At 44.1% G+C, this 21,875-nt stretch overlaps 1 long non-coding RNA gene and 1 other non-coding gene across 14 annotated transcripts in view; one reads left to right on the top strand and one right to left on the bottom strand.

Moving 5' to 3' along the window:
• The first annotated feature begins 616 nt into the window (after nt 1–616).
• Nucleotides 617–21,875, top strand: part of LOC114486290 (uncharacterized) — a 107,924-nt gene continuing 86,665 nt past the window's right edge. The window contains exons 1-3 of one of the 2 annotated variants that reach the window (XR_003679780.2): nt 617–1,127; nt 1,889–2,027; nt 5,765–5,850. This is a non-coding gene — a long non-coding RNA (uncharacterized lncRNA). Of the gene's footprint in view, nt 1,128–1,888; nt 2,028–5,764; nt 5,851–21,875 lie in introns of those variants that run through there. The other variant, XR_003679781.2, reaches the window with a different exon arrangement.
• Nucleotides 13,711–21,875, bottom strand: part of LOC102989652 (uncharacterized) — a 95,589-nt gene continuing 87,424 nt past the window's right edge. For 11 of the 12 annotated variants that reach the window (XR_008617353.1, XR_008617352.1, XR_008617345.1 and 8 more), the window contains 2 exons: nt 14,409–21,340; nt 13,711–14,146 (listed from right to left, as the gene is read on the bottom strand). This is a non-coding gene — a transcript (uncharacterized protein). The remainder of the gene's footprint in view (nt 14,147–14,408; nt 21,341–21,875) is intronic. The other variant, XR_003679757.2, reaches the window with a different exon arrangement.

Below are 21,875 nucleotides of genomic sequence, written 5' to 3' on the forward strand. Positions count from 1 at the left end.
AATATCAATGATGGTTATCCCAGGATCAGAGGACTGTGGAGGCTTTTTTCATTTATAAACTTTTCTGTGTTTCACTTTAATGAAGAAGTAAACTGTAATCTGAAGAAACAAATACTATTTTTTAAAAAATAACACTGAGATGCTCTCTGTTGCTCTCATAATAGAGTCCAAAGTTCATTAGAAGGTATATAAGTTTCTTCATGATCTGGCCTTTACTTGCCATGAGACATCTCTCTTACTATCTGTTCTACCACAGTCCAAGGCTGGCCAGAACTACTTTCAGTTCTCTAAAAATAGCAAAGCTCCCCCTCCCCCTCTGGGCCTTTGCTCCTGCCCACACACCCCTTCCTGACTTCTCACAGCTCCTTCTACTGGAACCCTCCCACCCCCTCACCTTCCCCACCCAGCTTGGTGGGTCAGGTGCCCTGTGCATGCCTACATCTTTGCATTAATCACACACCATTTTCTGTTTGCTTGTCTTTCTCACACACTGGATTCTACATTTCTATAGGGAAGCATTTAATGAGTGATCAACAATTATTGTTGTCAAAGGAGGTAATGAATGAGTAAGAGAACAAATGGAATCAGCCTCTGTGTATCAGATCCTGCTGTGGACATCTCATTTACTTTATCTCATTGAATACTAACCAAGATTTATGAGGCAGGGGTTATGCGCCCCTTTCCAGCTAAGGAGACCAAAAATTTAGGAATTTGGATCACACTCAGCAGCCCCTGGCGTGTAGTAAGTGATAAAAATTACAGAATAAAAGTGCACTCACAGTCTGTGGCCATTTCTATAAAGTCAAAACTAAGTGAAGAAATGAGATAATTAACACAAAAAGCACTTTGCTATGATGAGGTTGAGAGTGGAAATAGAAACAGGTTATTCTACTTTTTTCTTTTCGTCTTGAATTATTTTAGATGTCTACATAGAGTGCCTGGATTCATCTGCATTGAAACCCCTTGAGAATTTTGATAGGTTGAACCAAAACAGAATAATGAAATGCACCCTTCTAGGCAGGAAGGCAGAAGCAGACATAAAAGATGATTTCTCTCTGTTATTTGGCCTTTATGGAAAGGACCATGATGAGCTTCTAGAAAATGCATTATTGATGTGATGTAATAAGGTGAGCTATCTTTCTTCTTTTCAAATAATGACTTATTTTATATTAACCGTGGTATGAAACATTGCCACTAAAGTTGTTTTTCAGCACAAGTGAATTGTATTTGATCTCATACCCTGCCTTTTCCATCTATTTCAATAACTCTCATGTTTCATCAATGAAGCTTTATCCGTGTCATTATTCCATTTCTAGTTCAGCATGGATGCAATGGATTTGAGAAATTTTTCTTGCCTGAATCATACCCTTTGTTCCCTACATTTAGTTTTCTTTGGTTTCTGAGTGATTCTTGGTCAATTCACGCTTACCTTCATATTTCATTTCCTTCTACAAAAAACCTTTAACTGTGCTACAGCTGAGAAAACAGATGTTTGCCAATAATTAAATATTTTGTTTTTTAAAAGGGCAGCTGCCTCTGCTTAATGTCTTGAAAAATATTAAAATCCACAGCCCTGTTCTTTTACTGTATGTGCATATCTTAATTGCATGCAAGATTGTTATTGGAGCACCAGGGCAAACAAACACAAAATCCAAATAAAGGGATTTTTATTTAGAATATCAATTTGGAGGAGAAAAGCTAATTAGGGCTTGATATAACATTTACTAATCCAAATTACACAAACATTAATGTTCTTCCCCAGCTACATTTGATAATGATGTATTTGTTGTCTACTTAGCATTCAGTTGGCACGAACTCATAAATATATACATAGTGAGCGAATATCCATTTTCTTCCTTCCCATGATGGAAAGTCTTTTGTGTGCCAGGCACTCTGCTAGACAGAGTCTCTGTTCTCTCGGAGCTCGCGGTCTTGGAGGAAGATGAAATCACACTGATGAGTGTATAATTACAAGCCAAGGTGAGCGCCCTGAAGAAAAGGAGCATGGTCACAGGAGCTTCTCTGGGGTGAGACATCCACACCTTCCAAACCTCTACACTGTGGTCCCTGGTAAATCTGTGAAATGCCTGCCCTGCCTGAGCTCACACTGACACATTTTCCCTGCCAAATGCTTGAGGCAAAAAACTTGATAGACCTGACCTGGCCAGAATTTTAAAATTCAGTTAGAAAGTCTTCTGCTTCTGCGGTTGATACTGCAATGAATCTTATTTTCAGATTTTTAAAATTTTTAAATTTTAAAAAAAATAAATTTATTTATTTATTTTTGGCTGCATTGGGTCCTTGTTGCTGGGCGCGGGCTTTCTCTAGCTGCAGCGAACGGGGGGCTACTCTTCGTTGCAGTGTACGGGCTTCTCATTGCGGTGGCTTCTCTTGTTGCGGAGCCACGGGCTCTATTTGCACGGGCTTCAGTAGTTGTGGCTCCCGGGCTCTAGAGCGCAGGCTCAGTAGTTGTGGCTCACGGGCTTAGTTGCTCTGCAGCATGTGGCATCTTCCCGGAGCAGGGCTCGAACCTGTGTCCCCTGCATTGGCAGGCAGATTCTTAACCACTGCACCACCAGGGAAGTCCCTTATTTTCAGATTTGAAATGAGAAATTTCATCCAGGTGGCTGCCCACCTACCAAGGCTTTATTTAGAATGTTTGGTTTAAAGAGTATCTGCAGCAAAGAAGGGCCTGGAACAAGCACCAGAGTTAAATCCACTGTGGCAATGGCCAGGCAATGTGGTAGTGCTCGGCAGCAGGCACAGTGTTGCCTGGACAACTCTGTCTCGCTTCACCATTGCTCACAAACTCCCTTTGCATCCCATGTACACACACACATACACACACACACACACACACACACACACACACACACACACACACATAACCCTTACATCAAGTGCGTACTATTAATTAGAATCATTAGGAAAAGATTGATAAAGCAAGAGGTGCTTGAGTCCATCCAGGATAACTGAAATCCAGGGAAGGAACTGAATGAGAAGATTGAAAAATTGGCCTTTTGACAAACACACACGGTCAAGGTAAACACTGTATCTGGGAATGATTGACTGGGCTCCCAGTTAAGTGAGTTCATGTTAGACACTTGATGACTTCACATGGGGTAAGTATTATCTAACCAAGCTGCAGAAAAACACAACTCAGAAAGTTAAGTCTGTTAGCAGAGAAGAGAGGTGAGGAGGGAGGGAGGGAGGGACAGCCCAGTCCTCAGGGTTATTTCATTTCTCTTTGAATGTTCAGTTTCAGATTTGAACCCAAGTCTCTCTGACCTCAAAGCTCTACATTTTCTGCTAAAGTGTAAGCATACAACAAAATCCCCATTTCCAAAAGTCAGCCCTCCACATAAACTCAGTTCATGCTGATTTCGAAAAGCAGAGGAAGTTTTAATGGTTTCCCATGACACGATGAAAACACCCAAACTCCCAGAAAGGCTTTCACAGCCTCCCACCCAACAGCTCGACTATTGATCTGATCTTACTTTCCACTTCCAGGAACAGCTCTAGTCTGCAGCATTTCATGTTGTTGGCTGTCTCCCTCTGGACATCCCCTTCCCACCCACCAAAGTCCTTTGTGTTCTTTGTGTCTCTGCTCCTACCATCCCACCTGCTGTAGGAGGGCTTCCCAGTTCCCTTCCCAATTCTTGCCACTCTCCCTGGACTTCTGTCACCTGTCTAATGTCTGAGGTTATCTTCAGCCATCTGAGCATCTCTCTACAGACCCAGCACAACGCAGGGCACAGAACTGGCTTCGAATAAATATCAGTTACATTGAATTTAAAGATGATGGGTCTGTAACTTTATTTGCAGCTAACCTAAATATCCTTGGGAGGTTTCTCCTGGAAAATGGAAAAATCACATTTCAATGATTAATACAAAATTCAAAAGCAGCAAACCCAGCATGGCTGTCTTGTAAGTGGCTCCTGTTACTTCCGGTACCTGATTAAGAACTTGCCTGCCCAACCAGATTATGTGTTTATGTTAGACCCAATTTGAAGGATGAAATGATGCTGGATAGAAAAAGTCCCATTGATTTTCTTTCATATGCCTCAGCTCAGCAGCTGTGCCTGGGTGCCAGCCATGTCCAGTGTAACAATAACCAGAGGCCTGGGTGTTCTGAGGTGAGCTATAGGCTTGAAAGGCACGTTACTGGGAGATGCACCTGCTTAGATGCCATTTGAACTACCAGTGTCTTGATAAGTTGTCCTTGTACAGCTCCAGCAGACCCTAGGGGGCTGTCTGCACAGCCCTCAGGTTGACGGCTAGCAGACCTGCTCTGCAGGACTCTAGAAATGCAGTGCCTTTGTCTTCCTTAATTCTTTAATTGGCACAGAGGAGATTCCATCCTCCTGGGAAGGCCACAGGGAGACAGAGAGCAGCGTGGTAAAGAAAGCATCCCGCCCATTGAAATGATACCTATTTATTCCATGAGCACTTACACCCAAAAGGAAACAAACATAAAATTACAACGTAGTTTATGCCTTTCTCCTTATTCATTATTTCCAACATTATTCTCCACAGCCACATGCTGCCTTCCTTTAAAAGGCACCAAAACACTTCTCAGATGTTGTCTGGACACAAACATCCTGAACAAAAGAGCAGAGGCTGCTGAGGGTCATATCCTGTCCCTGCTTCAACAGCCTTCTCCAAGTTCAGCATCATTTGAACATGAGGAAGAAAAAAAATGGTAAAGAGAGGAGGTAGACTGGACAGACAGGCAGATATAAGGACCCGACAGAGACAGCCAGAAAGAAAGACAGAGAAGAGATAGACATGGGGAGAGAAAGGGTGTGTCCAAGACAGCCTGCACCCAAGTGAGTGCCAGGGGCTGTGCTGGGCTCAATGGCATCCAAGACCTTTTTTTCCCTCCCAAGCACCACTTCCTCTGCTCCCCTGCTACACTTCCCTCACTCTTCCCTCCCCCAAAACACATCGGCCCTCTAAGATTCGGGATGCCCAAGTTGGACCCAGCCTGGGATGGCAGTGACAAGGGGACGCTCCACAGAGTAAGAAACAGACTCAAGAAAAGAGAACATGAGAAAATAGCCATGGGGAGAAGAAAAGGAAGAGAGAGAGAGACAGGGTGATGCTGAGACAACAATGAATCTCTCTGGGAAGCCATTTTCACATTACAAAGTAAACCTGCTGGGAGCGGGCATGGGAAGGTGTGCGAGGGTTATCTCCCCACGTTGCTTCACCTACGCTGGGGCCAGACTCCCTGAGAGGTGCGGTGGAGGCCTTTTCTCTGTCCCTTGCTTTGTAACTAAGATACCAACCACCCGTGATTTCCAAGTTCCTCAGCTTTTAGGGCTGACCCTGCCTTTTAATATTGAAGTGACAGTGGCTTCTATTTAGGAAATATATGCTTCAGTCTATAGAGTTCAGCTGTCATGATGCCCTGCAACTTATATGCCAATGGCTCCTCCAAAAATAAGGTGAATAATAAAAATTTAAAACATACATAGAAAAAGAGAAATAAAGCAATTGTGGCTAAATGTTAATAATCCTTGACTCCATGTAGTGGGCTTAAGGAAGTCAGAGTGCTATTCTTTCAACATTTCAGGATGTTGAAACTTTTCATGTAATATAAAAGGTTGAAATATCTTTTAAAAATAATAAAAAGCAAGAAAAAAGTTCATGAAGGCCCTTGCCCAGTGAGTGGGAAATTGCCACACTTCCACATTTCTCCCAGGCGTTGCTTGCTGTGACTTCCTGCACCTGCCAGATCCTCTATTCATTCTCTCCTCAGGTTTGCTGATGCTCCCTTCTCTACACCTGACACAGACCAAACATGGACTATGACCCCTTCTTCCTTGATTCCCACAAAACTCCCTACACAAGGCAAGTGTGTGCAATCACTTTGACCAAAGATCCTGGGGCAATGGTTGGGGGCAGGGCTTACGTTACAGAGCATCAGAAGAATACATGAAGGGCTTCCCTGGTGGCGCAGTGGTTGAGAATCCGCCTGCCGATGCAGGGGACACGGGTTCATGCCCCGGTCCGGGAGGATCCCACACGCAGCGGAGCGGCTGGGCCCGTGAGCCATGGCCACTGAGCCTGTGCTCCGCAACAGGAGAGGCCACAACAGTGAGAGGCCCGTGTACCGCAAAAAAAAAAAAAGAATACATGAAAACGGAATATTTTTCTTTTTTAAATTAATTTTTATTGGAGTGTAGTTGCTTTACAATGTTGTGTTAGTTTCTTGCTGTACAGCAAAGTGAATCAGTCATATATATACATATATCCAATATTTTTTGGATTTCCTTCCCATTTAGGTCACCGCAGAGCTTTGAGTAGAGTTCCCTGTGCTATACAGTAAGTTCTCATTGGTTATCTATTTTATACACAGTAGTGTATATATGTCAGTCCCAATCTCCCAATCCATCCCACCCTCCTTACCCCCTTGGTAACCATAAGTTTGTTCTCTACATCTGTGACTCTGTTTCTGCTTTGCAAATAAGTTAATCTCGATATCATTTTTCTAGATTCCACATATAAGCGATATTATACAATATTTGTTTTTCTCTTTCTGACTTACTTCCCTCTGTATGACAATCTCTAGGTCCATCCACGTCTCTGCAAATGGCACTATTTCGTTCCTTTTTTAATGCCTGAGTAATATTCCATTGTATATATGAACCACATCTTCTTTATCCATTCCTCTGTCGATGGACATTTAGGTTGCTTCTGTGTCTTGGCTATTGTAAATAGTGCTGCAGTGAACATCAGGGTGCATGCATCCTTTCAAATTAAGGTTTTCTCTGGATATATGCCTAGGAGTGGGATTGCTGGGTGATATGGTAGCTCTATTTTAAGTTTTGTAAGGAACCTCCATACTGTTCTCCATAGTGGCTGTACCAATTTACATTCCCACCAACAGTGCAGGAGGGTTCCCTTTTCTCCACACCCTCTCCAGCATTTATTGTTTGTAGATTTTTTGATGATGGACATTCTGACCGGTGTGAGGTGATACCTCATTGTAGTTTTGATTTGTATTTCTCTAATAATTAGTGATGTTGAGCATCCTTTCATGTGTTTGTTGGCCATCTGTATGTCTTCTTTGGAGAAATGTCTATTTAGGTCTTCCACCCAAAACATGGAATATTTTTCAATCAAACTTATAAACACCATTTTCCTTTATGGTTTTAAAATGAGTAATGCACTTTAACATCCTACTCTTGAAGTCATATTTTCAATTAAGTAAGACAACTGAAAGGTGGCCATTGATGTTTCCAGAAGTCCCCTGGCCAGTCCTACTACCAGGAGGGCCAGCCTAAGGTTTTTTGCTGCTTTTCTTTTCTCCTCAAGGCCCAGCCTCCCATCACGCACTCAGCTGATTCCCTTTCCTCCTCCACCCCCTCCCTCTCTCTGTCCACACAGACTCTGAATTCAACTCAATTTCTCATGCAAAGCCACTCAGTTCTCTCTATATTCTGTCCCCTGCCTTCAAACCCTGTGTCTCTCTGAGTGGTAGGAGGGAGAGCTACACTCATTAGAGCCACAAATCTATTAATTCATTTGGTTAAGCAAAAAATCATTTGCCCCCGAGAGCAATCATGTTAGAAGAGGGCAAAAGCATAGATGCAGTGTTTGTTTAAATAGCAATTAGAAAACTTGTTGCTACCCTGAACTGTGGCTTCACCAAAGAACCCTATTTTTTTTTAAGAACCCTATTTAAAATGTGGCAAACACTCAGTAGCAATTTGTATGGGAACTTTGTCTGTTTGGCCTGCTGAAGAAAGGCAGTCCTCTTTAAAATGAGCTCTAGGAATGCTACTGTCATCGTATCTTCCTGGGTCACTAGCCAGCCGACAGGACAATTGAGACAATGTAAAGAAGACTCTACCCCCACCCCCTTTTCCCAGCCCAGTGACTTGCCCAACCATCATTGGTATTCTTGACTCAGCCCTGCCACAACAGCTCTATTCAGTCTCTTCAATTCTGTTCAGACTTTTTGACCTGGATCTCAACTCCTTTTGGGGGCCTTACTTTGTACTTCCTATGCCAGGGTCCTGGACCTGTTCTGAATCTACCCTGATCCTGGAAAATCTGCTTTCTGTGCATTGTCCCGACTCCATCTAATCTGTTTGGCTTCATATGAGCAGGATTCAGTGACCTCTGCCTTCATATCAGTTTTGCCAGTCCCAGTTTCCAAAGGTCACATGAAAACCTTGAGGAATATCATCCTTTCCCTGTCATTTCTTCCTCCAATATCCCAACTCCCACTGGGAGTTGACGTTTCTTCCCAGAGTCTTATTCCAATCCTCCACTTTGAGTGGAGTGCACTCTCTGCCTTGCTTCTGGAACTTTGAACCATCAGAAAGAACCACGGAAATATTACTGGTCTAAGACCAGCCAGATGCCTCTTTGTTCTGAGCAAGAGCATGTTGGAGTCGTTTGCTTGCACTAAAATGGAAATTTCAGGACAATAAGAAATAGAAACTTGTTCAAGGTCTCACTCTCCAATCCCCTATTAAATGAAGTACCAGGTGATATTTAAATAGCACCTGCACTCCTGGATAAAGGAGGGCTTCTTCAGCTGCAGACCTGCAGGGAGCCCCAAGCAGTGGGTGATGGCCCTCGAAGCAACCAAAACGCTGTGAGCAACCAGCATGACCCTTTCCAGGGCAGGGTAGCCATCTCTACCCTCTTGCTATTGCATCCAGGCCCAAAGGTATGATCACAACTTATCTTACCAGATTTGGGACAATATGGGGTAAATGTCATCCTAATTTTGGTAGAAACATAAAAGCAAGTAAGCATGATTTCTAAACAGATGGAATTTTAGTCTAGGGTTTGCAAAAGTTATATTCGCCTTCATTGTAATTGTAATTGCCTATAGAGTGGCAAGTAGAACTCCTTGTTCCTTTCCTAAAAATCTGCAACTAATAGCCTCAGCCTGTTAATCCTGTTTCTCATAATTGGGAAACACTATCTGATGGACTTGGGGGTCTCCTGTAACAACCACATGCCAGCGAGTGTTACTGTTCTGAGAAGAACATCTGCCTTCCTTGAGGACCACACACCCTGGTCCTCGTACAGGTGGACACACATACTCTGCCTCAGTGACTAGTCTGGGGTTGGAACATCTTCATGCTGGGCAGTCAGAGCCCTTCCCATGGAATTGTGTAACTTGAGCTCGCCAGAGACAGCCCTTTCCACTCTGGAGGTAAGATTGGGAATATGTGAGTCCAGAGCCATCAGCTGCTCCTGGGCCTAATGCCTGTCCCAAGCGCACCTGCAGGAGGAGAGAAGGAACCTGACACAAACAAGAGAAGCAGAGGTGAGGGACACCGGGAGGGCCCGAGGTTCCAGTGACAGAAGTCCTTAGAAAAGCCGTGGGTACAGCCTTCCTGAGGCTCTGTTTTTAGGTTGTGGTATTTTTCTGATATTGGTTTTGACTTTCTGAACTACCCTAATCCCTCCAATGTATCTTTTTATGCTTAGATGAATCTATTTGGTTTTCTAATACCTGGAACTCAAAGAATCCTAATTACCAAATGGCCCATTATCTTGATAATTGATATAATTACTATGTGCCAGGAATTGTGTGAGGCCTTGAGGAAATGCACGTAAGTAGGATGGCTTCTCCTCTTACGGTACTCACCTTCCAGGGGAAGCCACAGCTGGATAGCACTCCTTTCTCTGAGTTCCTGGATTTATCTGGGTGTCAACGACCCTGTCTGAGGATACTTTAGCATGCTCTCTCCACAGAAGCAGCAATGGCCCTTTTTCCATTTTGTATTCCTATAATCTAGTGCAATCATAAAGACCCTCTGAATATTTGTTATGGGAATAAGTGAAATGCAATAATAATAACAACGAAGATGTTTTATAGTTTTCAAAGCCCTTTCAGATAAATTATATCAAATACCCAGAATATCCATGGGATCTTTATAGTAGAAAGTTGATGTTTTTCAGCATCACAGCCAAATAAAAACATCCTGTAAGACCTTCAGCTTCCTTCCCTTTTCTTATCTAATCTTAATCTGGCTTTCTAAGGAGGCCTTCTTACTGGGAAAAGAATGAGCTAATGACCGAGAGCAGTGGAGGAAGGGTGATAAAAGCATCTGGTTAACTTGGTTGCATTTCCTGAAAATAAAATTAATTGGTTTCTGTCGAAGATGAATCTCAGGGCCTCAGGTACCTAACAACCTGATCCTCCAGTGGTGACCTAGGAAGCAAAGTTCAGGATCTGCAAAGCTGAGGCCCCGACACCTCATTCACTCTTTCATTCAACAAGTTCTACTGAGTGCCAATTATGTATCAAGCATTACGGTAATTGTTGTGACTCTCCCCACCCTCCAGAGTTTACAGCCTAGTACAGTGGTTCTCAAACTGACTTATACCTTGGAATCACCAGGAGAGCTGATACCTGAATCCCACCCCCAGAGATTGTAATTTCATTAGTCTGGGGTGTGATCTGGATATCTGGAGTTTTCAAATGTCCCCAGGTGATTCTAAGTGTGCCACCAAGGCTGAGAACCACTGGTTTAGGGGAAGAGAAAGATGCATAAGCAGGGAATTACTAGCAAGATTTAAGCGCATGATGCAATGGGGCCACGTGAGACCCTCTCTGCCCAGGCTTGGAAGACCCTGAGAGGCTTCCCGGAGGAGGCAATAGAGGCCTAAGGGGCCATGAGGACTGGCCAGGTGATGATATTGGGAAGATGGGAGAAGAGTATTCTGAGCAAAAAGCACAGTAAATGTCATAAGAAAGTGCCCTGAAGAGAGAGAGCAAGCCTGGTGTGTTAGATGAGAATAGAAAAATGGCTTTACAGCAAAAGGAGAGATAGGCAGTGATAAAAATTGAGCTTGAAAAGGTGAGCAAAGGTCAAAACACAAAAATGGAAGTTTTGGGAAGTAATTCAGAAGGCAATGGGGACACGTGACAAGGTGTGCCCCAGGAGAATGAAAGCATCAGCTGTGTTAGAGCCAGAACCCTCATTCATCGGAATAACTCTGATGGCCACACCTGTAAATAGGACCAGCCTAGTGGCAGCATGTTAATGTGGCTTTGTAATTGTGTTAATGATTTATCCTCTATTTAAAAAATCTTGTCTATACCTAGTCATTGTGTGTGATAAATTTATAGGCTTCTTTTTCTCCCCACGAGATCAAAGCCACTGCATCATCTCATTAACCTTCACCACTGGAGAAGATGGTGAGGTAAATGATATTATATTAGGGAAAATTTTAAACACTTAAAGTTTAAAAGACTTGCCAAAAACTCAGTGTGATAAACTGAGAAAATGCCAAGTTCTGGGGCTGCTTTTTCTGCTGATTCTTAGGCTCTGATTTATCTATGAGATGACATTGTGGAGAGAGAGGAACAGGTCAGCTTAGAGCATTTCTGAAGAGCAGGGCAGCACCGAGCTTCAAGCTAACCCGCATTTAGAAAAATATCAGAGGGGCGCTTCCCTGGTGGCCACAAAAAAAAAAAAAAAAAAGAAAAATATCAGAGGGGAACGAAATTGCTTTTTGCTCAGAGAAACTCTTCCAGTTTCAGTTCCAGGGGAAATAGTTAATTCATGAACTGAGCTGTGAGAGAAATGAATGCACTGGTTCCCAGAGGAAAAGGGATCTGGCCAGCTCTCCAACTGTTAATACAAATTTTAGGCTATTTTACATTTGCCTTGAATGCTAGATGAGCTAGCTAGATATTGCTTATCTAAAGGCAGAGGGAGGCCCGCATACCACAAAAAAAAAAAAAAAAAAGAAAAATATCAGAGGGGAACGAAATTGCTTTTTGCTCAGAGGAAACTCTTCCAGTTTCAGTTCCAGGGGAAATAGTTAATTCATGAAACTGAGCTGTGAGAGAAATGAATGCACTGGTTCCCAGAGGAAAAGGGATCTGGCCAGCTCTCCAACTGTTAATACAAATTTTAGGCTATTTTACATTTGCCTTGAATGCTAGATGAGCTAGCTAGATATTGCTTATCTAAAGCTAAAACACTTTGGACTGGGTTTGATGGGTAGATTTTTGCTAACTCAGCCACAACACGATGAGGTTGGCCCATTTATTTGGTTTTGAATTGGTCAACTGTGTTTCCCAACAAACTGCCAGCTCTTGTAGGCCCCCATCTGATTTTCTCTACTCATGCCTGAAGTTCCCTCTCAGCCTGATCACCTGAAAAAGATGGTTCAAGTTTATCTTTCAGTTCCAGCTCTGAACTCAGTCCATTGCCTGAGTTCAAAGAAGTCAGAGTGTGGATTAGACCAGTGCTTCTCAAACTGTAACGCATGTACTCCCAAATCACCTGGGGATCTTGTGAAAGCGCAGACCCCACATGCTGCATTTCTGACAAGCTCCCAAGTGGTGTCAGTGCTGCATGTCCATAAGCCACACCTTTTTCTCTACCTGTTCGGAAGCTCTGAGATCTCTCCTCTCAAAAGCATCTTCCCTGTCAGCCTGCTTCAGTTTCTGTTAGTAGAGCATCTGAGTCTTAAAGGCCTTTTGCCCTTCCAGAGTCTCCTTTTTAAAACACTTTCCCTGGAGGATTAATATTTGATGCTCTGTCTCAGCTAAGAGTATCAGGGATTAGGTTTCAGTTGGTTGAAATACAAACCAAAATGGAATGAGTCAGGACTGTGGATATTAAAGGGACAAAAGCAGCAGGGAACAAAGAAAGGGACTCATTGATGATACATTCTTCCCCAATTAAAGGGAAACTAACAAATGAAAACCAGGCCACTCTTCTTGCCTTCAGCAGAGTTTCAAACCAGAGAATGTTACCTAGAACACACTGGAGAGTCATAACCTTGGAGGTAAATCCCACTCTGCCCTAGGATTGGGACTTGGGGCAAACTATGTAACCTTCTGCATTCGTTTCCTAATCTGTAGAATGGAAATGACAGTACCTACTCCATCCACCCCAGGTTATTGTGAGGATTAAATGAGATATCTAATCTTAGCTATTGCCAAGCACTTAGTATGGTGGCCCTAATAGTCACTCAAAATATAATCAAAATGTAACAAACAATGCTGTTGAGGTCTGCAAAATTCAGATTAGCAGAAGAGCGCTGGAGAAGGACTTCAGGAATTCAATAAGCTCCAGTTTGGGATGTACAAACGAAATACACATCATCATGTCATTTGTCCTCTTGTTATCTTGTACTCCATCTCAGCTCTCCGCCTGCGATGATGCCTTCCTCGACTCCTCCTTTTAATGATTGCTCCTATCTCATTTACTCCTAGATTCTTTTTCTAGGGAAATGCATATTCAAGAAGGAAAACCGCCGGAGGAATTATTACGGATTCTTCTTGGTATACCTTACTTAATTAGAAAAAAACACTGAAAATCCATTACTTCACTTGCCATTTACTAACTGATGCTGGGCAAATAACAAACTTTCCCACCCTTGGTTTCCTGCTCTGTCGAGTGGAAGCAAGAACAGCTATCCCAGAGGGTTGTTGTGCAGCTAATATGGAATATTATGGTACATGGCCCGTCAGTCATTGAACACTGTAGCCCCTTCTACCCCAAACCCCCTTCAGTGTCCCTTCATCCCATGTGTCAAATGGACTAGTCCCTTAGAAGAAAATAAACCAACCTAAACGTTGATTCTAACCTCATTGCTTCATTTTTTTTTCCAAACACGATTATGTTCACTCCTGTTCTCTTAACCCTTCCCAAGCTGATGCTGCCTATTTCCCCCCAGACTGTAGCAGCCCAAAGAACTATTTGGAGAAGCTGAGTTGAATGTGATGTTTTAGGGCTGTTCTTTTCTAACAATAGGTCTAAACAGGGCCAATGTGAATTTCTAAGGAGGTCAGCATCTCAGCCACCCAGCCTCACGGTGGGAACTGCTCATGGGAAAAGGAGGTGTCAGGGACAACACTGCAGGGGACAATGGGGACCCCCCAAGAGGGGCTCTCCTTCTGCCTAGGACTCAAATGGCCCCAAGCCAAGAATCCAAAACAAAATTGTCAACATATGCTTTGTTTCCTGACAAATGATGTTCAGTTTAGGCCATGATAGTTTTTCTAAAATACTATTTAATATAAATTTTGCTTTTTATATGGGTTAGCAGATGGGGCCTGAAACGTGCAGAGCAGAATGGCTGTGCGGTATGTCGTAAGTCAAGTTGGTAGAGTGACAGGTTCCATGTGTCTGCATGGGGTAGGGAGCTGTTAAAAAAAATAAAAAGAAAATCAAGTCAACACTTAGGTGTTATGAAGATGAAAAAAATCATAATTTAAGAATCTAGGGGTTGTTAATCTGATTTTTTTTTTAAGATGGGAAATGAAGTGTTGAAATACCCCTTGGGTAAGAGCACCACTTTTATCAATTCTCACCTCCTCTTTGGGTCTCAGTTTCCTTATCCAGAAAAGGAGGCTAGTTTTGGGTCAGAGATCACAAAGAGATTTCCCTTCATGTGCTAACTCTAACCTGTGGCAGTGGCTGCTCTGAGGGCTGGCCTGAGAAGTCTGAGGCTCCAGCTGGACTGGTGTCACGATAAGTGATTATTATCTGTCATGAGTCTAGGGTAGAGCCGGTTACAGTTGTGCTAAACACTTGAACCCATGCGAATTAGATGGTTTCTGAAGTCCCTTGCATTCTTTGTTTTAAAATATTTATTTATTTTCCTCTTTGTTTGGCTGTGCCGGCTCTTAGTTGTGACACATGGGATCTTCGTTGAGGCGTGCGGGATCTTCTCGTTACGCACGCGGTCTCTTTGTTGTGGTGCTCGGGGCCCTCTCTAGTTGTGGCACGCAGGCTCCAGGGCACATGGGCTCCGTAGTTTGCGACACGTGGGCTCTCTCATCGAGGCTCATGAGCTCAGTAGTTGTGGCACACGGGCTTAGTTGTGGCATGTGGGATCTTAGTTCCCCGACCAGGGATCGAACTTGCGTCCCCTGCATTGGAAGGCGGATTCTTTACCACTGGACCACCAGGGAAGTCCCATCCCTTGCATTCTTAATAGTTATTGAGCCTAATGTGCCCACCATGGGATGAAGGGCACAGGAAGAGGAGGAGCTGCAGAGTATTCGATTGGGAGGCTGCAGACAGAGGAGAGTCACCTACAGGTCACCTAGGAGCATAGCTTTGGTTAAAAGACACCCTGAAATTTGGCTCCCTTTGCCACTAAATGCCACCCACAAAAATTCAAGCCCAGGCAATACGTGTGACACAGAGACCAAGAAACATTTGTTTAAAAAAACAACAAATATATAGGTCCTCACAGTTCCCTCGTTTGGCACGTAGGATGGGTTGAATGGTGGTTCCCAAAAAGATTTTTCCATTTCTTCATGCCTAGAACCTGTGAATGTTCCCTTATTTCATAAAATTACTTGCAGAAGTAATTAAGTTAAAGATCTTGAGATGAAATCATCCAGGATTACTCAGGTGGGTCCTAAATCCAGTGACGAGTGTCCTTATACGAGACAGGAGAGGTGACACAGGAAGAGGAAGAGGGTTTGTGGCCATGGAGGCAGAGGTTGGAGTGATGCAGGCCAAGGAGGCCAAGGAGGGCTGACAGCCACCAGCAGCTAGAAGAGGCAGGGGAGGATCCTCCCCTGGCCCCCAGAAAATAAACATGAGAAAATAAACATCTGTTGTTATAAGCCACCAAGTTTCAGGTCATTTTTACAACAGCCTCGGGAAACTAATATAGCAGCCTATTGGACTAACGGTGGGCACAGAATGGCTCAGGCTGGCCAGAGGAAGAGTCGGTGTCATGGGTTCTGCAGAGGACACTGGCCCAGGTCCCCACCATTCCTTCCAGCCTCCCCTGCCCTTCAGACTCTCTGCCTGACACAGGATCATTTCTGCAGCCCAAGCAAGGAGCCCATGCCCGGATTCCTCTGGGCCTCCACTCAACTGCACCACCTTAGCCTTCAGATGGCCTCATGCAGGCCACCCTCAAGCCTACCTTGACCTCAGCCAAGTGCTATAGTCTAACTCAGCTATAAGCTTAATAATTCAGGTAATTCTAGTTGCACAGAACGCTCCTGGCTCTGTTGGAGAACATACTCTCAAGATAGACTCCCTCCCCTTTATTACCCAAATGACAGCTTATGACTGCACGCACAAATACCACCGAAGCTCGGCCAGCATTTGCCAGCTGAAAATGGAGCAAAAGAGGAACTCAAGTGTGATCAACCTCCCTGAAACAATGTTTGATAAGGAAACGTTGCTCTCCAAGTTGCAATACATAATGGGCAAAGAGACCATTTCTGAAATTTCATCTTGATAACCTCAGAATTTCACTCTATAGGAAGGAACAGCAATTCACAGTAATAACAAGTAGACCAAACCATGAATTTCTTTTGCTGTTATTGCCCCTGCCTTACCTTTTTCTAATGATGGGTATTGCTGGGCATACTGAGGAAATCTGAATTTCACTATATAGCAAGCCCCTCTCCCTCCCCTGAAACTTACACACACTACGCCCACTTCTCATTTCATTCCACAGCCACTTACTAGACCTCTCTAGGAAAAACAGAGCTAGCTGTCCTGTGAGCTCTCCCTCCCCACCCGTCACAGCTTGTGGCAAGAGACTAATGTGGCTCAAATCTCTTGTGTTTTTTTTTTTGTGTGTTACGTGGGCCTCTCACTGTTGTGGCCTCTCCCTTCGCGGAGCACAGGCTCCAGACGTGCAGGCTCAGCGGCCACGGCTCACGGGCCCAGCCGCTTCGCGGCATGTGGGATCCTCCCGGACCGGGGCACGACCCCGCGTCCCTTGCATCGGCAGGCAGACTCTCAACCACTGCGCCACCAGGGAAGCCCAAATCTCGTGTTTTATTATGAGAGTTGTGGAGAGGAAAACCCAGGCCACGGATTCTATTTACTATATATTGCTATAATACCATATATTATTATAGCTTACTATTTACCATCTGTGTGACATAGAGCATTTATTTGATGTCTGGGAAACACTGGCTTCTCATCTATGGGGAAGGAATAATAATAGTTTTCTTGCATGATTACAGTGAGAATCAACGTACTTAATTCTGGGCCTGGCACATCTAAAGTCCTCAGGAAATATTCGTTACTGTGATTCCCATTGCTATTATTGTGATTGTTGTCTTGACCACCCTCCCCCAAAGATACGTAATCCCCTACATCCCCCCCACCAGCTCTGCTCGCCTCCATGTTTGCTCATATGCTGACTGAGGGAGGGATGCAGACCATGGAAGAAATGGAAGCACAGACTTGGAGCCCGCGGATCAGAAGGCATCCGAGCCGTTCCAAGACTAGGAGATGCGTCTGTGTACCAACCTCTTTGATGAACTCTCTTTCATGTTCTGTACACAGAGTCCTCATTAGACACTTTTGCTTCAGAAATCACAGCAGCCTAACTGACACTTGGTTTTATCTCCCAAATCACCAACCTGTGTATGAAATAGGCATCACCCCAAGAAACCATTTTGCTTTGTGAATGATTAGACACGTTACTCCAAAATTGCCCAGTGCAGACCGCCCAGGCTGCTTTGGCCCCTCCCCTCCACCTGGGATGGCCCTGCCAGTCACCTTTGGCTGAGCACAGAGGAAAGGGCTTCTGTTTCTGTCCCCAGCAACCTGGTCTCTGTCCACCAAAAACTCCAGCCTCATCCCGCTTGGGGTGCCGGCTCTATGCAGCACTTTAAACTGTGGTACATCCGACTGCACCCCCTTCACCGCCTCAGCTCTGACTCTTCCCCTCAACCTGCCCACCGCTGCCCTCACCTCTCCATATAGCCATGCTCTTCTGTACCTGTACATACCTGGCTCTTGACCAAAATGCAGGTTATTGACATTGCCTCGGACGTCCTTAGGCAAAGTTCAACCTTCCTGATTGTTCCCACCATTGTACTCCAGCTCTGTTGTAAGCGGGAACTTGCGCCTGGTCATCCAGGCAATGCTCCAAATAGCCCTGCAGTGTCCTCACCCGAATCAAAGGTCTCCCTTTCGCTGTACAATCAATCAGCCTCGAAGTTTACCTGATGGACTTACGTAAATGACGGTGAGAAAGCAAAGGCTCTCCCTTCGGGACTGGTAACCTAACAGGCAGGCATTCCTCAGGGTCCTCTGTTGGCCAAAACATTGGGAACCTTTGCACTCTTTTCAAAAATAAGTTATTTAAACAAAAGTCAGTCAGTGCATTAGTCTGCTAGGGCTGCCATAACAAAGTATCACAAACTGAGTAGCTTAAACAACAGAAATTTATTATCTCAGTGTTCTGGAGGCCAGAAGTCTGAAATCAAGATGTCAGCAGGGTTGCTGCCTTCTAAGGGCTGTGAGGGACAATCTGTCCCACGCCTCTCCTCCAGCTTGTGCTACCCTCAGGAGCTCTTCGCCTTGTAGATGGCTTTCTACCTGTGTCTTCACATCATCTTCCTTCTGCACATATATGTCTGTGCATCCAAATTTCCACATTTTATAAGGACACCAGTCATACTGGATTATGGACCGCCCTAATGACCTCATCTTAATTTGATAATCTGCAAAGACCCTATTTCCAAATAAGGTCACATTCACAGGCCCTGGGGGCTAGGACTCCAACACATTTTGGAGGGGACACAACCCATAACTTAGGTACAGTGTATCCTTATTTATATCAAGTATTCATTCCCGAAAACCTCATATGATATAAAGCTTTCATAATTAATTTTTCTAAAGGAAAAACAATAGTTGAGGGCAAGGTGGAGGGACAATTATCTCAAGATGTATTTATCATGTTGTTCTTTAATATATTTTTTTTTCTTTTCTCAGTCTCTTCTCTAATATCTTCCTTTGGGGACTCACTGAATTTATTGCCTGGCCTATCCCAGTGTTCACTTGGCTCGTGTAATGGCATTTTATGTAAATTTCACTGCAAAGTTACTGATTTTCAGACCTGATTTTCAGCACTTGCACAAGCAATATGACAGTGACATCTTGGATGATACAGTTATGTGATACAGAAATTTTTAAATGTTTAAGTAGCAATGAATATTAAAATAACAGCACAAAAGGGATCAAAACCCCTTGCAGAAATTCTGGTGCATGCAAACCTGAGGGTGATCCACTGCCCTCTGACAGGGAAAGCAGGGTATTTCCATTAAGCAGCTGAAGTGACACTGTCGCCTGGCAATAGTGTGAACACAGGATGCAATTCATACAGGCCCCCTGCTTTGAAATTGTGAGAATTTTTATTTTATTGAAGAATAGTTCATTTACAATGCTGTGCCAGTCTCTGCTGTACAGCAAAGTGACTCAGTTTTACACATATAGACATTCTTTTTAAAATATTCTTTTCCATGATGGTTTATCCCAAGACACTGGATATAGTTCCCTGTGCTGTACAGTAGGGCCTTGTTGTTTATCCATGCCAAAGGTAATCATTTGTGTGAATTTGTTTTTAATTTGAGGAATTTATAGCTTTTTTAAATTTCAAATTTGAGTAACCAGTTGAGACCTTGTTATTACTTCCAGGTCACGCTGTTTCAAATTCACATAGTTCAAATTTGCATTAAGTGCCACTGAACTGTGTAATAAGCATCTTTCCTTTAGCAGGAAGAATCGTAGAATAAAACTACCCAGAGGAAACCAGACAGATGGAAGCCGCATGTCTAGTCACAGACGCCAGCTTCGTGTAGATCAGGAAGAAGTGGGTTTAGACATGTCTCATGGTTTTAAATTATTTATTCCCCAGTCCCTTCTGCCTAGCTCTGAAGTCTACTAACAAAAGAAATATTACCTTTATTATATGTTCTTTTGTCCTCCCCGTCTCCAGCTGCCAAAATAAGCCTGTCGTTTCTTGGTATAAATGCTAAGCTCCTACAGCAAAATGACCTAAAGGTGACATGAGGCAGTTAGCACTCAGCAGTGTCCTGCTGCGGGTGCCCTCATATCGGGAGTCCTGAGACTCAGCTTTTAATTAAGACTTGGCTCTGCCATCAACAAGTGCTACTTCTTGGGACAATTTGTCTGGGTTTCCATGTCTTCATAGTAATTGGTTTTGTGCATTTTTGTTAAAGTGATGGAATGACAAAGGCAACACAGGAGATGCACGACCATCCTCTCTTAGGGAGAAATATGGCTCGTGAGAAGGGGATCTCAAATCATGAGCCCTCTCTTCTCCCCACTAAAACCATGGTTCTCCCGAGTCCCCAGGTGGTGCTGAGGTTTCATGGAGAGCCCCTTGGGCCCTTCCCACCGCTTTTGCTAACGTTCTCATTATGAATGGCCACACACCACCGGCCCCCAAGCTTTAGTCTGCACCTTCACCCAGCCCTTATGAGAAAGAAGAGGCTATCTCGGCAGCGTTGTGCTGATCCTGACTTTAACTGCCCCACGGGTCTTGGACGAGCCCATCCTTGGGCTCTTGGATAGAAGGGCCTCAGGTAGACACGGTGTACATTTTTCTGACTAAAAACACACGATTTGTTTCCCAAGAGATTTGTGAATTTTCAAATAATCTGAAAAATATGACAGTCAAATCATATTTAGTTAAGCCTCTAATTAATCGCCTTGACCAAAAAAGAACAAAATTACATTAAATTCATCTACCCAAGGAAATCAGAGTGGGACCCATGACCACTCACTTCTCCCTTATGAGTGAGAAACAGGAATCCTCTCCCCCACCCCAGCCAATCTCTATTGCTGATTCCACAGTCCAGCCCCATTTCTTCTTTCCAAAATCCTTTCCTCTCTATGTAAAGGAAGACATTAATTTTCAGCCTCATGGAAAGATAAACAAAAGGAAGAATGCATCTTGTCCCAGTCTTTAGGAATTTCAATGTAAAAATGCGTTCCATTTGTAGAACAAAGGCTTGTTATTTTCACCCCATCTTCAGGAATGGTGATCCCAGAAAGGTCTGGAATTTTAACTTTGGGTTTCATGCTTGACATCTGGATGGGTTTGTTTATGTGTGACTGTTTCTCATCTTGGGAAGGCGGGAGTGGCGAGAGAAAGGCATTAAATACTCAACTCTTGCCTGCCCACCAGCACTGGCAGCAACTGGTGTCAATAAAGATAGTGGAAAATGAACTGTGATTCCAACATCTGTGAACCAGGTCTCCCTTGGAGCTGACGTGCAAGTTGGAGACAGGTAGATGGCGCCTTGCCTCTTCAGGCTGCAGTGGGGCAGAGTAACTTCTTAGGGGAGGTTAAACAGGCTTCCCAGGCATGAATATCATTCTACTCATTTTCTTCTGGAAACAGTGCTCCGAAAAAGGCTGATGAAGACGTCAGGATACCCAGTTATTTTAGAGCCAATTGGCAATTTTTTCTGTAGTCGTCCAAAAGGTCATTAGACTTGCCAACAGCCGATGTTGCATACCAGCTTGTCTGCAGGAGAACCCAATTATCACACACAAAAACCCTCCGGTCGCAGATCAGTTTACTCGCCTGCCAGCTTCCAGAAAAGAGAAAGAAACAGATGTTCCTCATGCTCTGACTTCAACAGGCCTCCAACCAACCCCTCCAGCAGCAGAGACCTGATCTCAGCCCAGTGGGCACCTTTGAACCAAAGTCCTGCGTCCCCCCTCTGGCATCTGGTCCACCCCACCCCCTCTGCCCCCAGCCTCCCAGGCCCAGTCAGTGCTCAGAGAAGCCAGGTCTATTCTAACTTGTTTTCCTTTTTTAAAACAGAGAAGTGATTTTTTTTCTGATTTTGAAAATAACCAAGAGCTGCAGTGCTAACTGTCAAGGTGAACTTGGCTGAAAGGAGGCGTAATTGTGGACTCTGTGACCTGCCAGCTTGAGTGACAGGATGTTTACAGTCATTAGGAGACTCTGAGAATTGAAGGCCTCTTGTAGATTTCTTGGTTTTTTTGAATGCTTAAAAATACAGTGGGGCTTCCCTGGTGGCGCAGTGGTTGAGAGTCCGCCTGCTGATGCAGGGGACACAGGTTCGTGCCCCGGTCTGGGGAAGGTCCGACGTGCCGCGG

The sequence above is a fragment of the Physeter macrocephalus genome, chromosome 5, assembly GCF_002837175.3.
Source record: "Physeter macrocephalus isolate SW-GA chromosome 5, ASM283717v5, whole genome shotgun sequence".
In the NCBI taxonomy this organism is placed as follows: Eukaryota; Metazoa; Chordata; class Mammalia; order Artiodactyla; family Physeteridae; genus Physeter; species Physeter macrocephalus.